Below are 26,967 nucleotides of genomic sequence, written 5' to 3'. Positions count from 1 at the left end.
CATAGTTCACGGAAAGGCTCAGAGGAAGTACATGTGAAACATACATACATAAGGGCATATCACACCTAGCATGTCCATGTCTCTACATGATGGATGACATCACCCTAAACTACTCATCCAAATCATACCTAAGGCATTTGACATCATGGCAGCACCTCTTCCGCATACTGACTTCACTACATATGTCACTCTATGTGATAACAATCACACTCCTCACTCAATGCCATTTGGAATTAGTTGTGTGCTAAGATTGAACCCATGGGCCATAAACAAATGTCAACACTAGGGGCCAGATGTAGGAATTTGGAAAATGCAACTAGCAATTTGCAATGCAGAACGGTGTCTCTGACACCATCTGCGAGTCGCTATGGGGTCGCTAAGACCCACCTCATGAACATCAATGATGTGGGTTCCAAGTTGCGCCACCTTAGCAACTATGGGCACTCACGGGGATGGAGGCCTGCTGGGAACAGCAGACCTCCATGGACGTGACTGCTTTTAAATAAAGCAGGTTATTTTTCCCCAAGTGTAGGCCGTTTACCTGAAAGGAAAATGAGCTGCACTTAGTAATAAATTACAACAACTTCAATCTTGGATTATTTCACGGTAATTAGTGGTCCCTTAGACCACTGGCTGTTTTGTACAGGATTATTTAGGTCCACTCACAAAGGTGAAGGGTTACAATGGGGACCCCTTCCAGTTAGCAAGTGGGTTACCATCCACTTCAAGTGGATGATAACTGCGACTCACTTTGCAACCACGTACTCGGTTGCAAATGGAATTGCCTACCACTGTGAGTTGCAAGTAGGTCTGGAAAACCCCTTCATATTTTGCATTTGGAAAAGCATTTTGCTAATATGTTCATGACCACCAAATACATTTCGGAATAGGAAACAGACGTTTGCAACTCACAAACATAAATTTATGACATTTGCAACTTGTAAACAGTTTGCTACATCTGGCCCTAGGTACTAACTCAAGTCACAAAAGGTGTCAAGTACGTGTAACATACTGTTTGCTACAGTCCTACCTACCCTGTTTCACAGTAACATCCCAGTCTTTGTGGGTGGTGTGGGAAGAACAACCAACAATCCCATGTTCAATGCACACCCAGGAGTGTATAGAAAGTTCAACAAGTATGTGCCTTCACACACAACACCTATGAAGGGCTAGCAACACGTTGTAGTCAGCCAAACATTGTCACATCCCAGGTCCACACATGTCAAAATGATATGACTTCGGCCAACATGACATACTATCAGTGAGGCATGTTTTACAACACACACAGAGGAGGAAGAACACCCATTCTCATGATTCGACAGAACACCTAGGCCATTGCACTCAAGTCACACACACTTCTAGTTCACCTTGTGGAAGTACATGCCCCCGGAAGATCCGACCTACAGTGTACACAGTCCATCCTCAACTAGGAAGAAGCACTTGTCATCAAAGCCATGTGCCTAAGCTATCTGGGAGACTGTCAGTCTGATATGCAGACTCAGTTCATGGCAAGTCCCTGACCAAGTCTAACATTGACCAGTGTATTCCAAATGAGTCATCCCATTCCCCATTGCGGCCCAACTGGAATGACCTACAGCCCCTCAATCTGAGAGATGGCTAGGTATTGCTTTACAGAAACATAAGTCCTATTTGATATCACACTAAAACAACAATGCCAATGAACGGCCAGCGCATCAAATCATGAATTCTCTTGAACACACAGTAATCCATCATGCTTCATTACCAAACAATGAAAATAGCACTCAGGCGACACTCACTGTAGGTATCGGGGTCCTCAAAATGTGCCACCTCTCCCACGGTGTACGGGGCTGGTCCACCTGTAAAGCATGAAAGGAAGAATATACTCAGACTGGGTGAACTGACAAATAATTTCAGTTACAATGACACTGTGTGAATATGACATGGTAATGATAGACTTTCCCACATGCTCATACTGCATGGATGACTTTGTATTCAACATTAACATTGGATGAGTCTCCTGCTACAGTTACACACCCTACTACACACATGCAGTGGCCAGGACAGTCATGTGTCGTCCAAGTTAACCCTCCATTAGTATGCCCCAACAATAATGTTATCCATACATCTCAGCATGTGCATCCCAGAGAGACATCCCAAAACTGGTTCCATGAGGACTGCATGACCACTCACAATCAAACAGGCTAGGTGGACATATTCAACACACAGCAACCACACACACATGTGACATATGTGTGGACAACATATCTAACTTCATGTGACGTGAAGGCAACACACATGTATCGCATCATCATGGGTTTCAAATTTTCTGTCTAGCTATGGCGTCTACATATGTAGGTATGTTGTTTCTACATGACTTACTCACTGGCCATTATGACCTGTAGAGTACAAATAGAGCCGTTAACGTGTTGCTTGTCTGACACAAATGCAACACTACATTACATACAGCTACAGGCATCTGGTATGTGTTGCAAAAATGAGCCATCTGACTGCTAGCATTGGTCTTCATACACATTCTGCAACAAATACACATTAGGGCACATATGTATACCTTTGTAGCGCAGCATTTGCATAATTTTGTCACGCAGAGAGGGGGCAAAATAGCAAAATACAGATAGATGTTGCAATTTGCTGCTGTTATTGCGTGAAAATGTGTTGCAAAAATGGGGATATATGTGTATTAACATGGGCCTAGGTTTCCCTAGCATTACACACAGTCAGATACTTATCTAGCAGATTGGGTAACAATCATCACATGTTCCCACACAGATTTCTATTATTCCCATGTAATTGATTTGTACTCACCAACATGGCCACCAATCCTGATTCCCAGGTGGTCCAGCAGGTCCTGTTCCCTGGTGATCAGATCTGCCCAGCGGTGCTTCAATTGATGGACATTGCGCATGCTCCCGTAGACCTGGACCAGGTGATGGCGCACCTTCTCCCACCGGATTTTCCTAGCCTCCGTGTGATACCCCTGTATCACACGGCCCCCAGCCTCCAGCATCAGTGGGAGGAAATGGCTAACTAGCCATATGAATCCCCCCAATTCATCTTCACCCATCCTGGACAGGCGAGGCCTACCTGACATATTGACTGCTTGAAAAATAGACAAATGAAATAAGAAAGTAAAAGTGGGAAATGGGGAAAGGTAGAGGTGTGAAGAAAAAGGAAAAAGTAGAAAAATAGCCCAACTAACCCCCAAAACTATGCTACCCACAACAGACTCCCACAGACAATACAAACAATCACAGGAATAGACAAAACAAGACTAAACAGACTGAGACAATGTTATGCAACAAGAATAGATTCACAAAAAGACAAAATACAAGGGACACAGGACACAAAAGCAGTAAAACACAGGACAACACCTTTCACACAACCACACAGTCTAGATAAATCTGAGACTGCAAAGTGAAAGTGAAAGTTAACTCCCAGTACAGATTTTGTAAACAGGATATCCTATTACATCACTTCCTGCAGAAAATGGCTGCCGTTTTTATTTTCCCGTTATGCGTCATATTTTCACGCATACACAATTGTGCGTCATTTTTTTTGACGCATTACATTGCACATGATGCTGAGTCAAAAAATATGATATGAATATTAATAATTTTTTAATGTACATGAGATGACCAACATATTGTCCATGTAGCGTCAATTTTACCACGCATACATCATGGGCGTCATTTTTTTCCACGTACAGTAGAGCACATGATGCTGAGTCAAAAAATAAGATATGAATATTAATAATTTTTTAATGTACATGAGATGACCAACATATTGTCCATGTAGCGTCAATTTTACCACGCATACATCATGGGCGTAATTTTTTTCCACGTACAGTAGTGCACATGATGCTGAGTCAAAAAATATGATATGAATATTAATAATTTTTTAATGTACATGAGATGACCAACATATTGTCCATGTAGCGTCAATTTTACCACGCATACATCATGGGCGTCATTTTTTTCCACGTACAGTAGTGCACATGATGCTGAGTCAAAAAATATGATATGAATACTAATAATTTTTTAATGTACATGAGATGACCAACATATTGTCCATGTAGCGTCAATTTTACCACGCATACATCATGGGCGTCATTTTTTTCCACGTACAGTAGTGCACATGATGCTGAGTCAAAAAATATGATATGAATATTAATAATTTTTTTATGTACATGAGATGACCAACATATTGTCCATGTAGCGTCAATTTTACCACGCATACATCATGGGCGTCATTTTTTTCCACGTACAGTAGTGCACATGATGCTGAGTCAAAAAATATGATATGAATATTAATAATTTTTTAATGTACATGAGATGACCAACATATTGTCCATGTAGCGTCAATTTTACCACGCATACATCATGGGTGTCATATTTTTTCCACGTACAAGAGTGCACATGATGGTGAGTCAAAAAAAATTATGATTTAAATTATACTTTGATGGCTAAATATGTGAAACTTTTGGATACATTTATATTTGACTCTGCATTCTGTGCACTCATGTACGTGAACAAATTATGACGCCCATGCTGTATGCGTAGAATTTGGAGCAAATGTTTCCTTATGTCTTCATGTTTTTAACTTTGGAAAGGTGATTTGTCATGGTCAAACGGTGCTATGTGATACACATTTGTGTTTGGATATGACACATGTCCGTTGTTGTATGTATAGAAGGCATTCACACTGTAATGTTTTGGATACGTTAACTAATGTATTGACCATATTTGTCAACATATTTAGGGTAATTGCAGATGGCTATTTTGAAATGATGGATGGGATACCATGATGTATTCCTTCTCCAAAATGTGTCCACAATTATGATGGTGATGCTTTTATCTGTAGTCCTAACAGGGAGTGCAATAGTCACTTACAGTTTTTATGGGGCTAACCATGTCCCATTATGATTTTGTGTTTCTGATTTGTGTTGGACTTTTGACATGTAGCCCACACATGTGCCTTATGCATGTGTTTAGTTCACAAGTACAAGATTCTTGTATGTTTGGGGGGCGGTAGAGGTGGACTTAGGCCCCCAGCACTCTAGGATTTGACCATCCAGAATAGCTACTGTATCCATGGGTTTTATTTATTATATCATGGCAAACCTGCAACAGCAGGCTAATGTAAGGCCATATGGTATGAATGACTGTTGACCATTCATTCATCTCATTAGCCCATTTGCCGTTTGCAGTAATGATGAATTGGAGCAAACTTGCATACCTTTTTCCAATGACTATGTTTGCAAGACTCTCAGCGTTCCTGATGTGCTATTGAGAATAATTTTGTTGTTGTCTGTGTCCCTTTCTGCATAAACTGGTTTAGTGGCATGTTACATTCTTCCTGCTAGGTTCAAACTGGGACACAACTGTGATGGTCTACTTTCAAATATTAGGTTGATTGTATGACATATGTGTACATGTGTGTTGGAATGTGGATCCACTATCACCTGTCTGGGTGTATGTTGTCACTGTGACTTCAAGGTCTCCTCCTGAGTTAGTGGCAGCTGATGTTGTTCCAATTGTGTATTGCTCATATCACACACTTGAGAGAAGCCATTGATGACATGGTCACGTACACATGGATGGTCCCACCCTGTCTCTGAACACGTGTGATGTGACTTTCAAATGATCTCAAATTTTGGGCTGGATGAGAGACTGTTTCAGGTGTTTAGATCCGGCATGTGTAATTGCCACATTTGTACTCCTGTTGGCCTCTGTGTATGGTAATGTATCATGTCACATCCTACCCTCTGTGCATACATTTGTGATGTTTATTTTTGGTGTGAGGATTGTTATAGCATTCTTGCTCAATGAGACGACATTCTTCTTCAGCAATTTCAAACTAAAGGTGGTCAGAAATGCATAGGCCAAAGCATGATGTGGTGTTGGTTATCTGTGTTTATTTACAAGTGTGGAATACAAGTTATTATGATACATTAAGAAAAAAATTTATTTACAAGCTGTTGACGCCTACGCACTCCTGCTGCCGTGTTAGGTTGTTCCCCCTCCTGTTGCAGGCCAGCATCCTCCTCTTCGTCATCCTCAGGCATGTCTGGGTCCAGGTCAAGGAGGGGAATATTCCTTTTTACACAAATATTGTGCAATATGGCACAAGTGAGTATTATCTTACAGACCATCTCTGGGGAATAGAGTAGGCTACCGCCAGTGATGTCAAGGCAGCGGAACCTAGACTTTAGGATCCCAAAGGTCCGCTCCACAATGCTGCGTGTCCTCTTGTGGGCGTCATTGTATGCCCGCTCAGCAGCAGTATTTGGGTTCCCAAATAGTGTCATTATCCAAGGCTGGATGCCATACCCCTGATCAGCTGAAAGAGAAACACAGAATGGGATCAATTAGATGTAGGAGGCACTGTTGTACGGATCTTTGATGGCAGTAGTTGTGTTGTGTTGTCTGTGACTCTTTTGTGTACTAATGTGACAACCTATGGTTGTTGGTGAAAACTTTTGCATTGAGTTTTTTTCCTTGGCTGAGCAAGTGTTTGTTGGCTAAATATTTGTCAGCAGGATGTATTGGTTTATCCAGTACAGTGTGCCCTCCCTTGCATTGTGACTTGTGATACAGGTGTCCGTGTGTCCTCACTGGGGGTGTGATGATAGTTCCATGCAGAGTTGAAACATGAAAGTGTATTTGAAACGTTCATATGAACATACCCAGGCCATCCCATACCTTTAAACTTATGCATTGTATTAGTGTACAGGTTATTGTGAGACTTCCAATTTGCAAGGTGACATTTAGGCAACCACAGTCATTAATGTCTTCACACTAAGCTGTAGAGTAAATTCCAATGTGTGACAGGTTCAATGGTGACTTCTGAAACATGGCTAGTGATGTGAGTACCTCAGTGTGTTCCTGGCTAGGTGTTGCTATTGTGGTGTATGTGTTGTTTGTCCTAGAGGGTTTCTGAGCAGTGTGTATATGAGTTTGGTTTTTGTCCTTACCAACAAGTAGTCCATTGCCATATCGTCCATCCTGGATGTGTTGGTTGATGGTGCAGTGACGGAAGATGAATGCGTCATGTACACTCCCAGGATATTTAGCCACAATGTTGCTGATCAGTCCTTGGTGATCGACTATGGCCTGCACGTTGATTGAATGCGTGTGCTTCCTGTTGCGGTAGAGGTGTTCTGTTTCAGCAGGTGGCACAAGGCGTACGTGTGTGCAGTCGATTGCACCAAGGACGTGCGGGAAGCCACTGATGGCGTAGAACCCCTGTTTAGTTTCCTGCTGCTTCTGCAGTGTGTTAGGGAAGCAGATGTGGCGGGGTGTCAGGCGAATGATGGCATCCAGTACTTTAGGCAGGAATGCGGAGAAAGATGGTTGTGATATTCCACCAACCAGGGCACCAGTTGTCTGAAACGAGCCACTTGCCAGCATGTGAAGTACGGCAAGCAGCTTTGTTTCTGTTGGGATAGTGCGGGGAGTCACTAAAGTGGGGGCCAACTGCTGTTCAATATTTCTCAGCAGCTGCTGAATGGCCTGCCAGTTCAACCGGTACCTCTGGATGATGTCTCGTTCCCTGAGGCCATGCAGGGTTGTTCTTGGGCGGAATATCCTCTCCTGCCTTCTGCGCTGTCTTTGGGGTCCCTGCTGTTGTTGTTGTAGCTGCTGTTGTTGCTGCAGAGCTCTGCGTCTACGTGCACGCTGAAGAAAAAGCACCTCCATGTCTCCCTGTTGCTGCTCTGCTGCTCTGCTGCTCTGTTGTTTGTTCTGTGTGTTCTGATTAAGTACAGGTGTGTTTGCCCCATTTTAACGCCTGCCCTGACCCAGGCGTTAAAATTTCACGCTATTCGTGCTTTGATTCATTTTTTTGCGCCGCCTACCGCGGGAGTCATTTTTGCCCGGAAGCATAAATACGACGCGCCGCTGTGTGCGGCGGTTTTTTGGACGGGAACGCCTACCCTGCATGTCATTAACGCAGGGCGGGGTGCCTCTTCCAGAAACTGACGCACATAGCGTCATTTTCCTTTTGCGCCGGCTCGGGCGTCAGGGTTTAAATATGGGGCAACATTTGGGCTGAATGTGCGTCAAAATTTTTGACGCACATTCGGTGCAAACGGAGTATAAATATGCCCCCTAGTACTTCAGTCCTTGGCAGGATGAAGCACTCTGGGCACAAAGCCCCCTCCAGAACCAGTGGGAAAAGCATCCACTCCCTCAGTCCTTGGCAGGATGAAGCACTCTGGGCACAAAGCCCCCTCCAGAACCAGTGGAGAAAAGCATCTAGTACTTCAGTCCTTGGCAGGATGAAGCACTCTGGGCACAAAGCCCCCTCCAGAGCCAGTGGAGAGAAGCATCCACTACCTCAGTCCTTGGCAGGATGAAGCACTCTGGGCAAAAAGCCCCCTCCAGAACCAGTGGAGAAAAGCATCCACTACCTCAGTCCTTGGCAGGATGAAGCACTCTGGGAACAAAGCCCCCTCCAGAACCAGTGGAGTATCTCATCCAGTACCTCGGTCCTTGGCAGGATGAAGCACTCTGGGCACAAAGCCCCCTCCAGAACCAGTGGAGTATCTCATCCACCACCTCAGTCCTTTGCAGGATGAAGCACTCTGGGCACAAAGCCCCCTCCAGAACCAGTGGAGAAAAGCATCTACTACCTCAGTCCTTGGCAGGATGAAGCACTCTAGGCAAAAATCCCCCTCCAGAACCAGTGGAGAAAAGCATCTACTACCTCAGTCCTTGGCAGGATGAAGCACTCTGGGAACAAAGCCCCCTCCAGAACCAGTGGAGTATCTCATCCAGTACCTCAGTCCTTGGCAGGATGAAGCACTCTGGGCACAAAGCCCCCTCCGGAACCAGTGGAGAAAAGCATCCACTATCTTAGTCCTTGGCAGGATGAAGCACTCTGGGCACAAAACCCATCGGGCATCCAAAAACCCCACAACCCGAAGAGGGTCCAGGTCAATGCACCGGAAATCGATGCAAATCCTTCCCTGTGTGAAAACTCAACGACGCATCGTCTGTGTGCGCCTGAAAAATCGACGCACACCACCCCATTTTCCATGCATCACTTCCTCTGCGGCCCCTTGCGGAGAATTTGAAGGCAAACCAGGTACTTTGTGCTTGCAGGAGACATTTGTTTATTTTTAAATACTAAAGGCTTCTTTTATCATTTCCTACAGTTAGAACTCAAAGTGTAATTGTTTGGACCTGCATTTAACAAGATAAATATTATATATCTTTCTAAACACTGTGTGGTGTATTTTTGTGGTGTTATACTGTGTTATTGTATGATTTATTGCACAAATACTTTACACATTGCCTTCTAAGTTAAGCCTGACTGCTCAGTGCCAAGCTACCAGAGTGTGGGCACAGGATAATTTGGATTGTGTGTTACTTACCCTGACTAGAGTGAGGGTCCTTGCTTGGACAGGGGGTAACGTGACTACCAACCAAATACCCCATTTCTACCAATGCTACTTTCTTCTTTTCTTACAGCAGATGGTACTGTTCGATCAAGTTGTCAGCCTTCAGCTCCATGCATTACCATCAAGGTGGACGGCTACCAGTGGGTGGTAGCTGCACAGTTGTGCCTCCAGAATGTGAAGGTGATTGCAGTGGCCTTTCACCACCTGGTGATACTGAGGATGATAATGAGATGGCATCATTGTTTCTTTCTTCCTCCAGTGCCCAGAGGATGGTAGTGAGAACAAGGCACCATTTCCTCCATCACCACAGGTGGCAGAGTGCACCATCGCATGCAGCAGCCACAATTACTGAACTGTAGAGCTCCTCCTCTGCAAGGCCCACTTAGAAATGTAATATTTAAAGGAGAGCCAGAAAGCAAAGTTATAGGGGGGCATGAATAGGTAGAGGTTTGGGTCTTTTGTAGAGGGTGTGAGTGGTAACAGTTAGGTAAGTGGTAGGTTAGTTTAATACACCTTAGTTGTGTGTTTTTTTAGGAAGTTTGAGAGAGTTGCGGGATATTTGTGGATGCTGTGGATGAGAAACATTAGGGAACCAGTGGATTAAGATGTAAAATAGTTTTTTGAGAATACAAGGAGAGGTGTGTGTCTGTTGTAGGCAGGGTCAGACTGGGTATTGGGCATTTCAATGGGCTGGCAGGGTGAGGGCTGGTTTTATTGCTGGGACCTTTCAGGCACATTCCTACTTGCAGTGCCTCTAAATAAACAAATCAAAAACAAATGTTTTTAAAGCACTTTAAAACTATTTGTTTTTACTTTGTTTATTTAGAACAAAACACCTTCTTCTTCTTCTTCTTCTTCTTCTTCTTCTTCTTCTTCTTCTTCTTATTATTATTATTATTATTATTATTATTATTATTATTGTTATTATTATTATTATTAGTTTTATTTGTTGTATTAATGGTACTGTTTACTGTAACATCAGTAAACCAGGATACTCCACCCTAGTTCTGGCAAAGTAGATGCTGAGCCCCAAACCTGGTGCATCGCACAGTAATTGTGCAATTGTCCATCATCATCATCCTATCTCTAGTATACTTTCTGCTTTCCTAATCTCTCAATGAATAGGGAGAATTTCAATGAAAAGTAAGAGTCGCAAACACAGAATTCAGCAAGTACATGAACATGACATGTCCATCATGAAAGGAAGATGACAGTTAAGTTAACCTACTTAAGGCCTGTTTACTAGTTTGGCGGTCCGAAGACCGTCAAACTCGCAGTGGTGGTCTGACCTCTGCAATGCTGGTGGTCCAACTGCCAGATTATGATCCTGGCGGTTGGACTGTCAGTAGATTGCCACCACCGCTGGGATCATTGATCCTGACATGTTAGGTGCAGTGAAAGTCGTGGTCAGCTGATATCAACTTTCCTTTCCGCCAGCCTTTTTATGGAGGGATCCTTGCCACGAAAAGGATGTCAGAAAGGCAGAGTTGGGGCCATAGGGAGGCCATTGCACTGCCCATGACCATGTCATGGGCAGTGCAAAGGCCCCCCTGTCAGCACTCCCGGAATGTGTACTGTCTGCTATGGCAGACAGTACACATTCCAACAGTGCTGTCTGCAACAGCATTGTCCTAGGCTCCTTGAGAGAGCAAAGACCAATGCCACCACACTGTTTCTGCTAGTTAGCTCGGCAGAAACATCAAAATCCGGTGGTGGGAAGGCCGGCAGCTTGATGGCTGCCTCCCTACCACTGTGTTGGAGTTCAAACGGTCCGCCGAGCTCATAATCAGCCCCTTAGCCTTTCACAGACAACAGACTAACAAGTTTGCTATAATCATCTAAGCTGGAGTCAAAAATGCCAACAATTCACACAGCTAAAAAATATTCTTAATAAAGGTTAAAGGAAATATACTGTATACTTCTACCTTTGTCCATTTTGGGCGCAGGTGTGAACCACAGAGCAGGAGAGCTATGGTTGTGACATATCATTCAGGAAAGGAAGACATAAGGACAGCTAAGTTAACCTACTTAAGGCCTAATTATTAGTTTGGCAATCCTAAGACTAGCAAACTCACAGTGGCGGTCAGATCGCTGCAATCATAGTGGTCTAAATGCCAGTTTACGAGAAAGAGAAGGTCTGCAGAATGACAAAATAAAAAAATGACAATATTTGAGAGTAACAATAAGCATGGTGTATGAGGAGTCGGAGTGCAGAGTGAAAGCTAGCATACATTAACAACAGCCAATCATGCATGACCGATTCGAGACAACTAACTGCAAACTCCTTGAATGATTGATCACCTAAACCTTATAAATATAAAATGTGCCCATCTACATCACAACCATATAGGATTTGCCATTCAAACCACTAGTCTTTATTATTTTTCAATTTCCAGTAGTTAGAGATAGGCCTCTTTGAGTCGTCTTGTTTACTACAGAAATAGAAAGGCATTGGCCCATCTGCCACATGTTGTTGTCAAAAGAGTTGCAGATTTAATTTCTTTTAAAACAAGACAGACCTGCTGGATGACAAAATAAAGATAATTTTAGTCTTAATTTATTCTTGGTAAACTGAGAGGTTTCAGAAGAAACAAGAGATACTGGAGCACAAATACCAAAAATGCCACTCAAGTAACAATCCTAACAATCAACCTGAATCGCTCATGCATGACATACAAAGTTTACCTACATTAAGCTTCCCACAGCCATCACATGAATTATCTTTTTGCATCTATTTAAGCATGTTGCTTGTTCAAAGTGCAATGTTAATTCACCTACGCATCTGTTTTTTTCCAATGGAGAAAACATGCATAATCTATACAGCACTCCTCTGCATTTTCACCTACTCGGAACATGGGAATGCAAGGGTTGGCATGCAAAACAGGCAGTTTTCATTTTTCAGGAAGTGTTATGGTGGTGTTCATTGCTTATCTATTGTCTACCAATTGCAAAGTCTCAAAGGTTGAATTTATTTTCTTTCATTATCACTGGTCATTGCCAGTCACCAATTGCTTTGCCCTACATGATTGTTTCTCAATGCACTACACATAGGTCAATTTACATTTATTTACATTAGGCGCTCACGAAATATAAAGAGTAAAAATAAAATGTGTTTCTCATAATTGTTTTTTTTTTTCAGTTGTGTAGTTTTTTTTATTTTTTTTATTTGAGAAATAAGAACTCAAACTCATTTTCAATGAGCTCTTCTGGAGGATGATCCTCACCACATTTATGATTTTCAAGAAATTGCCCTCATTCACAGCTGTGTTTTGTGGAGCCCTATATCATTTGTGCACAAAGTGTTTATTAATTTCAATCATTGTGAATCTCTGCACAGTTTTAGGAGAGATACAATTGCCCCAGCTGCGCTAAACAGCATCTCTAAACAGCTGCTTCGATGATACTATGGCCACATGACATGCAGGATACGTATTGCCAGCCTATTGAGTTCTGACCACAGTTATTGTTTCCCATGCCAATAGGGCAATTGTTTTTGATCTAAGTAAAGTTCAGTTTAGTCATCCAAGTAGTCTTATATCATCTTTCCCATCAGCATAGTTGTGAATATTTTCTGTTTTGGACCTGCCTGTTTGCTAGAGTTAAGTCTTGAAATATTTATAAACTATTCAATTGTAGATTTTGGAAGTGAAAATGATGCTGTTGATGCTGTTGTCTTAGTAGCAGATGACAGTTACAACATACTGCTGGACTCAGAACACCACAATGTTTTACAGAGATTGAAGGCAATACCGCTGCTGGGACCTTGAAGTTGCAATCATTCATCTTTTAGGTCACTCATTTTCATAATCCATTATAGTAAATATATAAATCCACTCATTAAAACTGAAAAGTAGGTAGAGTGCATCCAGTATTGTGATACATGCACACGTTTCAAAGGGCACAATCGATTTTAGCATTTTCTGATTTGTGTTCTAAGGATTATGCTGCTGATCAACACAGCTGCAACTTTATTGACATTTTTGTATGTTTGTTTGACCATTTGCAAATGCAGCATATACAACAGAATGGCTTGGCCCTTTGACATTCCACCTCCGGCCTTCCTTTGTCAAATCCATAAAAGGCAGTAGCATTTGGATAAATAACTCTACCATCACCTGTGGTCAACCTCTTGTCTTGGCTTTGACAGGCACATATTCTCTTTTGTAGTACACAATTATTGATAGTGTTTCAGGTTCAAACAGGTGTTGCAACATGTAGAATGTGTCACTTAAATGGGTAAAGAGCTCCTGTACAAGGGCTTTAACAGACACTTTTTTAGCATGCTGAATGATCCCCAGCTGTTTCTGGATTTTGATGGAATAACTGAAGTGAGTGTAATCCTGTCATATGTGGCAAGTATGTTGTAGACTTTGTCTTCCTTTTTAAGGATGCCCTGCACAATCAAGTTGATGCAATGGACTAAACATCAGAGTGTGAAAGTATCCTCCACCAGCCATATCTTTGACAATATTACTGCCATTTTCAGTGGAAGAACCTCTGGGTTGCAGCCATTTGCAGACCTTAGTGCTAAATTCTTCCAGGGTGTTGGCAACTGAATGGGATTTTTCCATGGATAATATTACAAATGTTGCATGCTGCCAAATGCATGGTAAAGTATCTGCCATGGGGAGATCAGTGGCTATCTACTGTTTATCCTCTTTAAAGGTGACCCAAGGTGAAGTGATGCTCATATAGTCTGTGGTTTGACAACTGGTCCACATATCTATCAAGAGGCACATGGATAAAACAGGGCTCTCCTTCACTGCTTTGCTAAACAATTCCAGCATTGATGGTGCAGCACTGACACATCAACAGTTAGGCTGGCTTGTAACCTACTTGGAACCTTCTATTTGGAGCAGAAGGTCTCCTGAAATTCAAGAAACTCTTCTCCTTCCATCAAAGAAAAAGGGAGGAGTTCAAACACTAACAAGTTGGTCACTGTCCCATAGTATAAGTTAACTAACTCATGGGTTTGGTGGTACAGTCATATTGGGTTGTTGTGTTAGATGCTTTCTTTGTGAGGATGCATCACCTCAAAGACCCAATAGGTAGAAGCTTTCTTTTCCTTGTGCCATGCTGAGGTTGCTGCAGTAGGTGACTACACATTAAGAGCAAAAAGGCTTCTTTGCCTGACATCTTCATCTTCACTGCCTTCTAACTGTTCAACTTCTTCTCTCAGTAGCAGCTATCCCTTTGAGGAACTCTTCCCGCACAATAGCATTTTTTTGTTTATAGTAGATCAAATGACACCAGCACAAATACCCGCCTGACTTCATACAACACATTGGTCTGTGGAAAATTGTGTAACTTGTCATGTGGTCTTCATGTGGTTAAATTATAAATAAAACCCACGTACAAGAAGAGAGCACTCTTTCAAAGCCGAAACGCGAAGAACTTATTGTAGTGGAGTTAGGCGGTTTTGATTGCCTTTCTCTAAGATGGACTGGACTGTGGCTGCGGTAAGGATTGGGGTTGCTGTAGTTTTTGAGGTCCTTGAAAAGATGGAAGCACTAGGGGCTGGCATTACTATGTGAACTGGAGCTGGTTGAATAGAAATTATCAGTAATTCCTCTGTGACAATCACCAGTTCTCTTTCCTTGTTTCCAAGGATTTTGTCAACTTTCTTTTTCCCTTGACTTCCATGGAAGGGTTCAAAGTTGCAATCCATATCATGATCATCTAATTTGGGGCTTTGAGAATAGGGCCAGTCTCAGTTTTTTAGATAGTGAGGCTAATAAGTGCCAGACCAGTCCCAAATCATGCTATTCTACAGCAACCTCCTGCTTTGTTCTTTTTCAGCTGGAAAATCACATTTTGGAGAATTAGTTATTGATGTGTTTCTTGTGAAAAAATGATGGTCTGCTGTTTGGACAATTCAATATTGAATTCACTGATGTGAGCCACAGCTGCAGTCATTGCAGTGCAGACAGACATCTGCTGTGGTTTTGGTGGTGGTACCATTGTTGATCCAGAGTGATCCACCTCCTAGCATTTTTCTGCTTAGGATACAGTGCAGCAGAATTGCTGCATTGCCAACAAATGGATGAGGGCTTGATGCCAGTTGTGGCACAAGACTTCTTCTACACACATCCTCTTTTTTGGGCAGAATTCTTCATGTTTGGGGCTATGTTCTTTATTTCTTCTACTTTGGTTCAGCAGCACTAGCAAAATCACTTCTCAGGACTTATCCTGCCTCATTCAATATCCTTTATTGCATTTGCTGGGAATAAAAAATATGAAGGAGGAGAGTAAGCCTTGGCAATTATGTCAGTGCAATCCATGCCATCACCACCAACATTACCATAATAATATAAACAATATATAACAAATTATATATAATAAATAACATATCTGTATTTTCCTAGGACCTATTGTGCTATACAGGAGGTAGGGAAGCAGGAAAAAATAGAATACATTATTGAAAAAAAGACCTGGGGTCCCTCCAGGACCAGTGTAGCCACTATGGGATGTGTGTGGGCAGGCAACAGTCAAATAAATGTTTCAAACACACAAATTCTGTACTACAGAGTACTAAAGTCAGCCTCAAGCACAAATAAAAATATCATGACACTATATTAGGAAAATAAAATATAAAAATGGCATGGGCTTGTATTGAGATTCCTATAAAACCACTTTAAAAATTGGAATAAAATGGCTCTACAAATGCTCATACAATAAGGAGACAAGGAGCCAAAGAAACAATTGCTGCTGATGGCACACACTGGCTCCTAAAAAAGGTGATTGACACTAGGTAAGCAAAGATGGAGACATGGAGAACAAAGACAAAATGCTTGCCTGTGAAACACACAGTGGCTGTGCAAAATGGCGTTCCAATCATTAAAACTGAAAACTTGGAAGAGAGCATCCAGTATTGTGATCCATGCACACTTTTCAAAGGGCACAATCGCTTTTATCATTCTCTGCTTTGTGTTTTAAGGATTAAGCTACTGATCAACCTAGCTGCAACTTTACTGACTTTTTTGTATGTTTGTTTGCCCATTTGCAAATGCAGCATATGCAACAATAGAATGGCTTAACCCTTTGACAAACCACTGCACTGCATTCCTTTGTCAAATTCATAAAAGGCAGTAGGATTTGGGTAAATAACTCTACCATCCCTGTGGTCAACCTCTTGTCATGGCTTTGACAGTCGCTTCTTCTTAGTCGCAATTGTTGATAGCTTGTCAGGTTTAAACAGGTGTTGCAACATGTAGAATATGCCATTTAAGTGGGAAAGACTTCCTGTACAAGGGTTTTAACAGAGTCTTCGTTAGCATGCTGAATTATCCCCAGCTGTTTCTGGATTTTAAAGGAATAACTGAAGTGAGTGCAATCCTGTCATATGTGGCCAGTATGTTGTAGACTCTGTCTTACTTTTCAGGACAATCAAGTTGATGTAATGGGCTAAACATCAGAGTCTGAAAGTATCCTTCACCAGCCATATCTTTGACAATAATACTGCCAGTTTCAGTGGCAGGACCTCTGGGTTGCAGCCATTTGCAGATCTTAGTGTGAAATTCTTCCAGGATGTTGGCAAATCAATGGGATTTGCCCATGGATAATATTACAAATGTTGCAAGCTGCCAAATGCATGGTAAAGTACCCAACATGGGGAGATCAGCGGCTATCCACTGTTTATCCTCTTTAAAGGTGACACAAGGTGAAGTGATGCTCATATAGTCTGTGGTTTGATAACTGGTCCACATATCTATCAAGAAGTGCATGGATAAAACAGGGCTATTCTTCACTGCTTTGCTGTAACTTACTTGGAACCTTCTATTTAAAGCAGAAGGTCTCCAGAAAGTCAAGAAACTCTTCTCCTTCCATCAAAGAAAAAGGGAGGAGTTCAAACTCTAATGTTGGTCACTGTTCCATAGAAGAAATAAATTAACTCATGGGTTTGATGGTACAGTCTTAGTGGGTTGTTGTGGCAGATAATTTCTTTGTGAGGATGCCATCATCTCAAAGGCCCAATGCGTAGAAGCTTTCTTTTCCTTGTGCCATGCTGTGGTTGCTGCAGTAGATGACTACACAGTAAGAGAGAAAATGCTTCTTTCCTGACCTCTTCATCTTCACTGCCTTCTATCTGTTCCACTTATTCTCTCTCAGTAGCAGCTATCCCTTTGAGGTACTCTTCCCACACAATTGCATTTTGCTTTTATAATAGATCAAATGACACCAGCACAAATACCTGCCTGACTTCCTACAACACATTGGTTTGTAACTTCTCATGTGGTCTTCACGTGTTTAAATTAAAATAAACCCCACATACAGGAAGAGAACACTCTTACAAAGCCAAAATGAGAAGAATGTTTTGTAGTGGTGTTAGGTGTTTTGTTTGCCTTTCTCTAGGATGGGCTGTGGCTGTGGTAAGGATCAGGGTTGCTGTAGATTTTAAGGTTCTTGAAAAGATAGAAGCAGTTGGGGTTGGTGTTACTATGTGAATTGGAGCTGGTTGAGTAGAAACCAGACCAGTCCAAATCCATGCTCATCTACAGCAACCTCAACTTCCTGCTCTTTTCTTTTTCAGCTGGAAGATCAAGTGGTGGAGACTTTAGTTATTGACGAGTTTCTTGTGAAAAGGTTACGGTCTGCTGTTTGGTCAATTCAATTTTGAATTCACTGATGTAAGCCAAGGCTGCAGTCATTGCAGTGCAGAGAGACGTCTGCTGTGGTTTCCACACCATCCCCTTTTCTGGGCAGGATTCTACATGCTTGGGGCCATCTTCTGTATGTCTTCTATTGTGGCTCAGCAGCACTAGCAAAATCACTTCTCAGGACTCTGGTCTCCGCTATTTAGAGACTTCTCCTGTCTCAGTCAACATCCTTTATTGCATCTGCTGGCAACAAAAAATAAGAAGGAGGACAGCAAGCCTTGGCAATTCTGTCAGTGCAATCCATGCCATCATCACCAACATTATCATAACAATAATGTAAACAATAAATTAATAAATAACAATTCTGGTATCATCCCAGGCACTATTGTGCAACACAGTAGGCAGGGAAGCAGGAAAAAATAGAATATATTTAAAAAAAATACCTGTGTCCCTGCAGGACCTGTGTAGACCCTATGGGATGAGGGTGGGCAGACAACATTCAAATAAATGATTCAAAAACAACAATTCTGTACTACAGAGTACTACAGACAGCCTCAAGCACAAATAAATATATCTTGACAATATATTAGGAACATAAAATATAAAAATGGCATGGGCCTGTATTAATACTCCTACAAAACCACTTTAAAAATTTGAATAAAATGGCTCCACCAAATGGTGGACACACACCAAATGCTAATACAAGAAGGAGCCAAGGAACCAAAGAAACAATTGCTGCCGGTGGCACACACTGGCTCTTAAAAAAGGTGATTGACACTAGGTAAGCAAAGATGGAGGCATGGAGAACAAAGACAAAGGGGCATATTTATACTCCATTTGCGCTGAATGTGCGGCAAAAATTTTGACGCACTTTCAGCGCAAACGTTGCCCCATATTTAAACCCTGACGCCCGATCCGGCGCACCAGGAAAATGGCGCTATGTGCGCCAGTTTTTGGAAGCGGCACCCCGCCCTGCGTTAATGACATGCAGGGTAGGCGTTCCTGTCCAAAAACAGACGCACATAGCGGTGCGTGGTATTTATGCTTCAGGGCAAAAATCACTCCCGCGCGGCAGGCGGCGCAAAAAAATGGCGCAAAGCACGAATATCGTGAAATTTTAACGCCTGGGTCAGGGCAGGCGTTAAAATGGGGCAAACACACCTGTACTTAATCAGAACACACAGAACAAACAACAGAGCAGCAGAGCAGCAACAGGGAGACATGGAGGTGATTTTTCTTCAACGTGCACGTAGACGCAGAGCCCTGCAGCAACAACAGCAGCCACAACAACAACAGCAGGGACCCCAAAGACAGCGCAGAAGGCAGGAGAGGATATTCCGCCCAAGAACAACCCTGCATGGCCTCAGGGAACGAGACATCATCCAGAGGTACCGGTTGAACTGGCAGGCCATTCAGCAGCTTCTGAGAAATATTGAACAGCAATTGGCCCCCACTTTAGTGACTCCACGCACTATCCCAACAGAAACAAAGCTGCTTGCCGTACTTCACATGCTGGCAAGTGGCTCCTTTCAGACAACTGGTGCCCTGGTTGGTGGAATATCACAACCATCTTTCTCCGCATTCCTGCCTAAAGTACTGGATGCCATCATTGGACTGACACCCCGCCACATCTGCTTCCCTAACACAGTGCAGAAGCAGCAGGAAACGAAACAGGGGTTCTACGCCATCAGTGGCTTTCCGCACGTCCTTGGTGCAATCGACTGCACACACATACATCTTGTGCCACCTGCTGCGACTGAACACCTCTACCGCAACAGGAAGCACACACATTCCATGAACATGCAGGCCATAGTCGATCACCAAGGAGTGATCACCAACATTGTGGCTAAATATCCTGGGAGTGTACATGACGCATTCATCTTCCGTCACTGCACCATCAACCAACACTTCCAGGATGGACGGTATGGCAATGGACTACTTGTTGGTAAGGACAAAAATCTACTTATATACTCACTGCACAGAAACCCTCTAGGATAAACAACACATACACCACAATTGCAACACCTAGACAGGAACACACTGAGGTACTCACATCACTAGCCATGTGTCACAAGTCACCATTGAACCTCTCACACATTTGAATTTACTCCACAGCTTAGTGTGAAGACATTCATGACTGTGGTTGCCTAAACGTCACCTTGCAAATTGGAAGTCTCACAATAACCTGTACACTAATACAATGCATAACTTTTAAGGGATGGGATGGCCTGGGTATGTTCATATGAACGTTTCTAATACCTTTTCATGTTTCAACTCTGCATGGAACTATCATCACACCTCCAGTGAGGACACACGGACACCTGTGTAACAAGTCACAATGCAAGGGAGGGCACACTGTACTTGAGAAACCAATACATCCTGCTGACAAACAGTTAGACAACAAACACTTGCTCAGCCAAGGAAAAAAAACAATGCCAAAGTTTCCACCAACAACCATAGGTTGTCACATTAGTACACAAAATAGTCACAGACAACACAACACAACTACTGCCATCAAAGATACGTACAACAGTGCCTCCTACATCTAATTGATACCATTCTGTGTTTCTCTTTCAGCTGATCAGGGGTATGGCATCCAGCCTTGGATAATGACACCATATGGGAACCCAAATACTGCTGCTGAGCGGGCATACAACGACGCCCACAAGAGGACACGCAGCATTGTGGAGAGGACCTTTGGGATCCTAAAGTCAAGGTTCCGCTGCCTTGACATCACTGGCGGAAGCCTACTATACTCCCCAGAGATGGTCTGCAAGATCATACTCACTTGTGCCATATTACACAATATTTGTGTAAAAAGGAACATTCCCCTCCTTGAACCGGACCCAGACATGCCTGAGGATGATGATGAGGAGGATGCTGGCCTGCAACAGGAGGGGGAACAACCTAACACGGCAGCAGGAGTGCGTAGGCGCCAACAGCTTGTGAACAATTTTTTTACTTAAGTTATTATAATCACTTGTATTCCACACTTGTAAATAAACACAGATAACAAACACCACATCATGCTTTGGCCTATTCATTTCTGACCACCTTTAGTTTGAAATAGCTGAAGATGAATGTCGTCTCATTGATCAAGAATGCCATTAAAATTCATCACACCAAAAATAAACATCACAACTGTATGCACAGAGGGTAGGATGTGACATGTTACATTACCATACACAGAGCCCAACAAGAGTACAAATGTGACAATTACACATGCCGGATCCAAACAACTGAAACAGTCTCTCATCCAGCCCAAAATTGGAGATCATTTGAAAGTCACATCACACGTGTTCAGAGACAGGGTGGGACCATCCATGTGTACGTGAACATGTCATCAATGGCTTCTCTCAAGTGTATGATGTGAGCAATACACAATTGCAACAACATCAGCTGCCACTAACTCAGGAGGAGACCTTGAAGTTACAGTGACAACATACACACAGACAGGTCATAGTGGATCCACATTCCCACACACATGTACACATATGTCATATAACCAACCTAATATTTGAAAGTAGACCATCACAGTTGTGTCCCAGTTTGAACCTAGCAGGAAGATTGTAACATGACACTAAACCAGTTTATGCAGAAAGGGACACAGACAACCAAAACATTCTTCGCATTATCACATCGTGAACGCTGAGAGTCTTGCAAACTTAGTCATATGAAAATGGTATGCAACTTAGCTCCAAATCATCATTACTGCAAACGTCAAATGGGCTAATGAGATGAATGAATGGTCAACAGTCATTCATACCATATGGCCTTACATTAGCACGCTGCTGCAGGTTTGCCATGATATAATAAAAATACTCCATGGATACAGTAGCTATTCTGGATGGTCAAATCCTAGGGTGCTGGGGGCCTAAGTCCACCTCTACCGCCCCCAAAACATACAAGAATCATGTACTTGTGAACTAAACACATGCATAAGGCACATGTGTGGCCTCCATGTCACAAGTCCTACACATATATGAAACACAAAATCATAATGGGACATGGTCAGCCCCATAAAAACTGAAAGTGACTCTCCCACTCCCTGTTAGGACTACAGATAAAAGCATCCCCATCATAAAGGTGGGCACATTTTGGAGACGGAATACATAATGGTATCCCAGGCATCATTTCAAAATAGCCATCAGCAATTACACCAAATATGTTGTCAAATATGGTCAATACATTAGTTAATGTATCCCAAACATCACAGTGAAGGCCGTCTATACATAAAAGTACGGACATGTGTCATATACAAACACAAATGTGTCTCGCATCGCACCATTTGACCATGACAAATCACCTATCCAAAGCTAAACACATGAAGACATTAGGATAAATTTGCTCCATATTCTACGCATACAGCATGGCCGTCATAATTTGTTCACGTACATGAGTGCACACAATGCAGAGTCAGATACAAATGTATCCAAAAGTGTCTTGATATTTCGCCTTCAAAATATAATTTACATCCACAATATTTTTGACTCTGCATCATGTGCACTACTGTACATGTAAAAAAAACGACGCCCATGATGTATGCGTGGTAAAATTGACGCTACATGGACAATATGTTGGTCATTTCATGTACATTATTAATTATTAATATTCATATCATATTTTTTCACTCCGCATCATGTGCACTACTGTACGTGTAAAAAAAACGACGCCCATGATGTATGCGTGGTAAAATTGACGCTACATGGACAATATGTTGGTCATTTCATGTACATTATTAATTATTAATATTCATATCATATTTTTTCACTCCGCATCATGTGCACCACTGTACGTGTAAAAAAACCGACGCCCATGATGTATGCGTGGTAAAATTGACGCTACATGGACAATATGTTGGTCATTTCATTTACATTATTAATTATTAATATTCATATCATATTTTTTCACTCCGCATCATGTGCATCACTGTACGTGTAAAAAAAACGACGCCCATGATGTATGCGTGGTAAAATTGACGCTACATGGACAATATGTTGGTCATTTCATGTACATTATTAATTATTAATATTCATATCATATTTTTTCACTACGCATCATGTGCACTGTAATGCGTAAAAAAAAAAATACGCACAACTGTGTATGCGTGAAAATATGACGCATAACGGGAAAATAAAAACGGCGGCCATTTTATGCAGGAAGTGATGTAATAGGATATCCTGTTTACAAAATCTGTACTGGGAGTTAACTTTCACTTTCACTTTGCAGTCTCAGATTTATCTAGACTGTGTGGTTGTGTGAAAGGTGTTGTCCTGTGTTTTACTGCTTTTGTGTCCTGTGTGCCTTGTATTTTGTCTTAGTGTCAATCTATTATTGTTGTATAACATTGTCTCAGTCTGTTTAGTGTTATTTTGTCTATACCTGTGATAGTTTGTATTGTCTGTGGGAGTCTGTTGTGGGTAGCATAGTTTGGGGGGTTAGTTGGGCTATTTTTCTCCTTCTTCTTTTTCTTTCACACCTCTACCTTTCCCCATTTCCCCCTTTTTATTTTATATTTTTTTGGTACATTCTTAGTCCTCTCAATATGTCAGGTAGGCCTCGCCTGTCCAGGATGGGGGAAGATGAATTGGGGGGGTTCATATGGCTCGGAAGCCATTTCCTCCCCCTAATGCTGGAAGCTGGGGGCCGTGTGATACAGGGGTATCACACGGAGGCAAGGAAAATCCGGTGGGAGAAGGTGCGCCATCACCTGGTCCGGGTCTATGGGAGTCTCAGGAATGTACACCAACTCAAGCACCGCTGGGCAGATCTGATCACCAGGGAACAGGACCTGCTGGACCACCTGGGACTCCGGATTGGTGGCCATGTTGGTGAGTAAAAAACAATTACATGGGAATGACAGAAATCGGTGTGTGAACATGTGATGATTGTTAGCGAATCTGCAAAATAAGTAGCTGAGTGTGTGTAATGCCAGGGAAACCTAGGCCCATGGTTATACACATTAATCCCCATTCTTGCAACACATGTACACGCAATGACAGCCTTATAAATTCAACATCTATTTGTATTATGCTAAGTCGCCCCCTCTCTGCGTCCCAAAATGTTTCAAATGCTGCGCTACAAAGGTATACATATGTGTCCTAATGTGTATTTGTTGCAGAATGTGTAGGAAGACCTATGCTACCATTCCGATGGCTCATTTTTGCAACACATACCAGATGCCTGTAGCTGCATGTAATGTAGTGTTGCATTTGTGTCAGAAAAGCAACACGTGAACGGCTCTATTTGTACTCCACTGGTCATAATGGCCAGTGAGTACGTCATGTAGAAACAACATACCTACATATGCAGACGCCATAGCTAGACAGAAAATTTAAACACATGATGATGCTATACATGTGTGTTGCCGTCACGTCACATGAAGTTAGTCATGTTGTTCACACATATGTCACATGTGTGTCTGTTTGCTGTCTGTTGACCCTGTCCAAATAGCCTGTTTAATTGTGAGTGGTCATGCAGTCCTCATGGAACCAGTTTTGGAATGTCTCTCGGGGATGCACATGCTGAGATGTATGGATAACATTATTGTTGGGGCATACTAATGGAGGATTAACTTGGACGACACATGACTGTCCTGACCACTGCATGAGTGTAGTAGGGTGTGACACTGGAGCAGGAGACTCATCCAATTATAATGTTGAATACAAAGTGATCCATGCAGGATGAGCATGTGTGAAAGTCTATCATTACCATGTCATTTTCACACAGTGTCATTGTAACAGAAATCTTTTGTCCATTCATACAGTCTGAGTATAATCTTTGTTTCATGCTTTACAGGTGGACCAGCCCCGTACACCGTGGGAGAGGTGGCCCATTTTGACGACCCCAATACCTACAGTGAGTGTCGCCTGAGTGCTATTTACATTGTTTGGTAATGACGCATGATGGATTACTGTGTGTTCAAGAGAATTCAGGATTTGATGTGCTGGCCGTTCATTGGCTTTGTTCTTTTAGTGTGATATCAAATTTGAATAATGTTTCTGCAAAGCAATACGTAGTCATCTCTCAGATTGAGGGGCTGTAGCCCATTCAATTAGGGCGGCAATTGGGAATGGTATGACTCATTTGGAATAGACTGGTCAGTGTTAGACTTGGTCAGGGACTTGCCATGAACTGAGTCTGCATATCAGACTGACAGTCTCCCAGATAGCTTAGGCACATGGCATTGATGACAAGTGCTTCTTCCTAGTTGAGGATGGACTGTGTACACTGTAGGTTGGATCTTCCGTGGGCATGTACTTCCCCAAGATGAACTCGAAGTGTGTGTGACTTGAGTGCAATGCCCTAGGTGTTCAGTTGAATCATGAGAATGGGTGTACTACCTCCCCTGTGTGTGTTGTTAAACATGCCTCACTAATAGTATGTTATGTTGGGCTAAGTAATAATATTTTGACATGTGTGGACCTGGGATGTGACAAGGTTGGGCTGACTACAACGTGTTGCTAGCCCTTCATAGGTGTTGTGTGTGAAGGCACATAATTGTTGAACTTTCTGTACACTCCTGGGTGTGCATTGAACATGGGATTGTTGGTTGTTCTTCCCACACCACCCACAAAGACTGGGATGTTACTGTGAAACCGGGTACCTAGGACTGTAGCAACCAGTATGTTACACGTACTTAACACATTTTGTGACTTGAGTTAGTACCTTGGGCCAGAGTGAGAAAAATGTCTACACGTTGCAAATGGCATAAATATATGTGTGGGATTTGCAAACGTCTGTTTCCTATTCCAAAATGTATTTGGTGGTCATGTACATATGAGGAAAATGCTTTTCAAAATGGATATAATAAAGGGTTTTACCAGACCTACTTGCAAATCACAGTGGTAGGCAATCCCATTTGCAACCGAGTACGTGGTTGCAAAGTGAGTAGCTGTTATCATCCACTTGAAGTGGATGGTAACCACCTTGCTGACTGGAAGGGGTCCTCATTGTAAAGCTTCAGCCTTTGTGAGTGGACTAAAATAATCCTGTGCAAAACAGCCAGTGGTCTAAGGGACCAATAATTACAGTGAAAATTTCCAAGTACAATTGTTGTGATTTAAAAATATTTTCAGCTCATTATCCTTTCCGGTAAACGGCCTACACTTGGGGAGAAATAATTTGCTTAATTTAAAAACAGTCACGTCTATGGAGTTCTGCTGGTCCCAGCATGCCTCCATCCCTGTGAGTGCCCATGTTGCTAAGGTGGGGCAACTTGGAACCCCCGTCATTGATGTTCATGAGGTAGGTTTTAGGGACCCCATAGCGACTCGCAGACGGTGTCAGAGACACCGTTCTGCTTTGCAAATTGCTAGTTGATTTTCCTAAATTCCTACATCTGACACCTAGTGTGGACACATGATTCTGGGCCAGGGGTTCAATCTTAGCACATAACTAATTAAAAATGCTGTTGAGTGAGGAGTGTGAGTGTTATCACATAGAATGACATATGTACTGAAGTCAGTATGCGGAAGAGCTGGTGCCATAATGTCAAATGCCTTAGGTATGATTTGGATGAGTAGTTTAGGGTGATGTCATCCATCATGTAGAGACATGGATATGCTAGGTGTGATATGACCTTAGGTATGCATGATTCACATGTACTTCCTCTGAGCATTTCCGTGAACTATGTTGTAACAATTGCTGCATACAATATATTTATAATAATGGACAAATGAGCCATTGTGGGATTCAACCCACTGTAAATTCAATGCTCAATATTTCCCTTTTCTCTTCACAGCTGCAAACCTGAGTGCCGCAGAGCGCAACCATTTTGAGCGCAGGGCAATGAGGTACAGGCACATCCTGCAGGTGCAGTGTGGGTATCGGAGGATGGCCCGCAGATACAATTCCGATCGGGCCTCTGGGGCGTGGTATGCCACACCACAGGCTCCACCAACGGTGCCACCTACAACCACCAGGTCTGCCCAAGGGGACCCAGCGACAGACCAGCCATCTTCCTCA

This window comes from Pleurodeles waltl, chromosome 7 (assembly GCF_031143425.1).
Source record: "Pleurodeles waltl isolate 20211129_DDA chromosome 7, aPleWal1.hap1.20221129, whole genome shotgun sequence".
Lineage (NCBI taxonomy): Eukaryota > Metazoa > Chordata > Amphibia > Caudata > Salamandridae > Pleurodeles > Pleurodeles waltl.
This window is presented reverse-complemented; position numbering follows the sequence as displayed.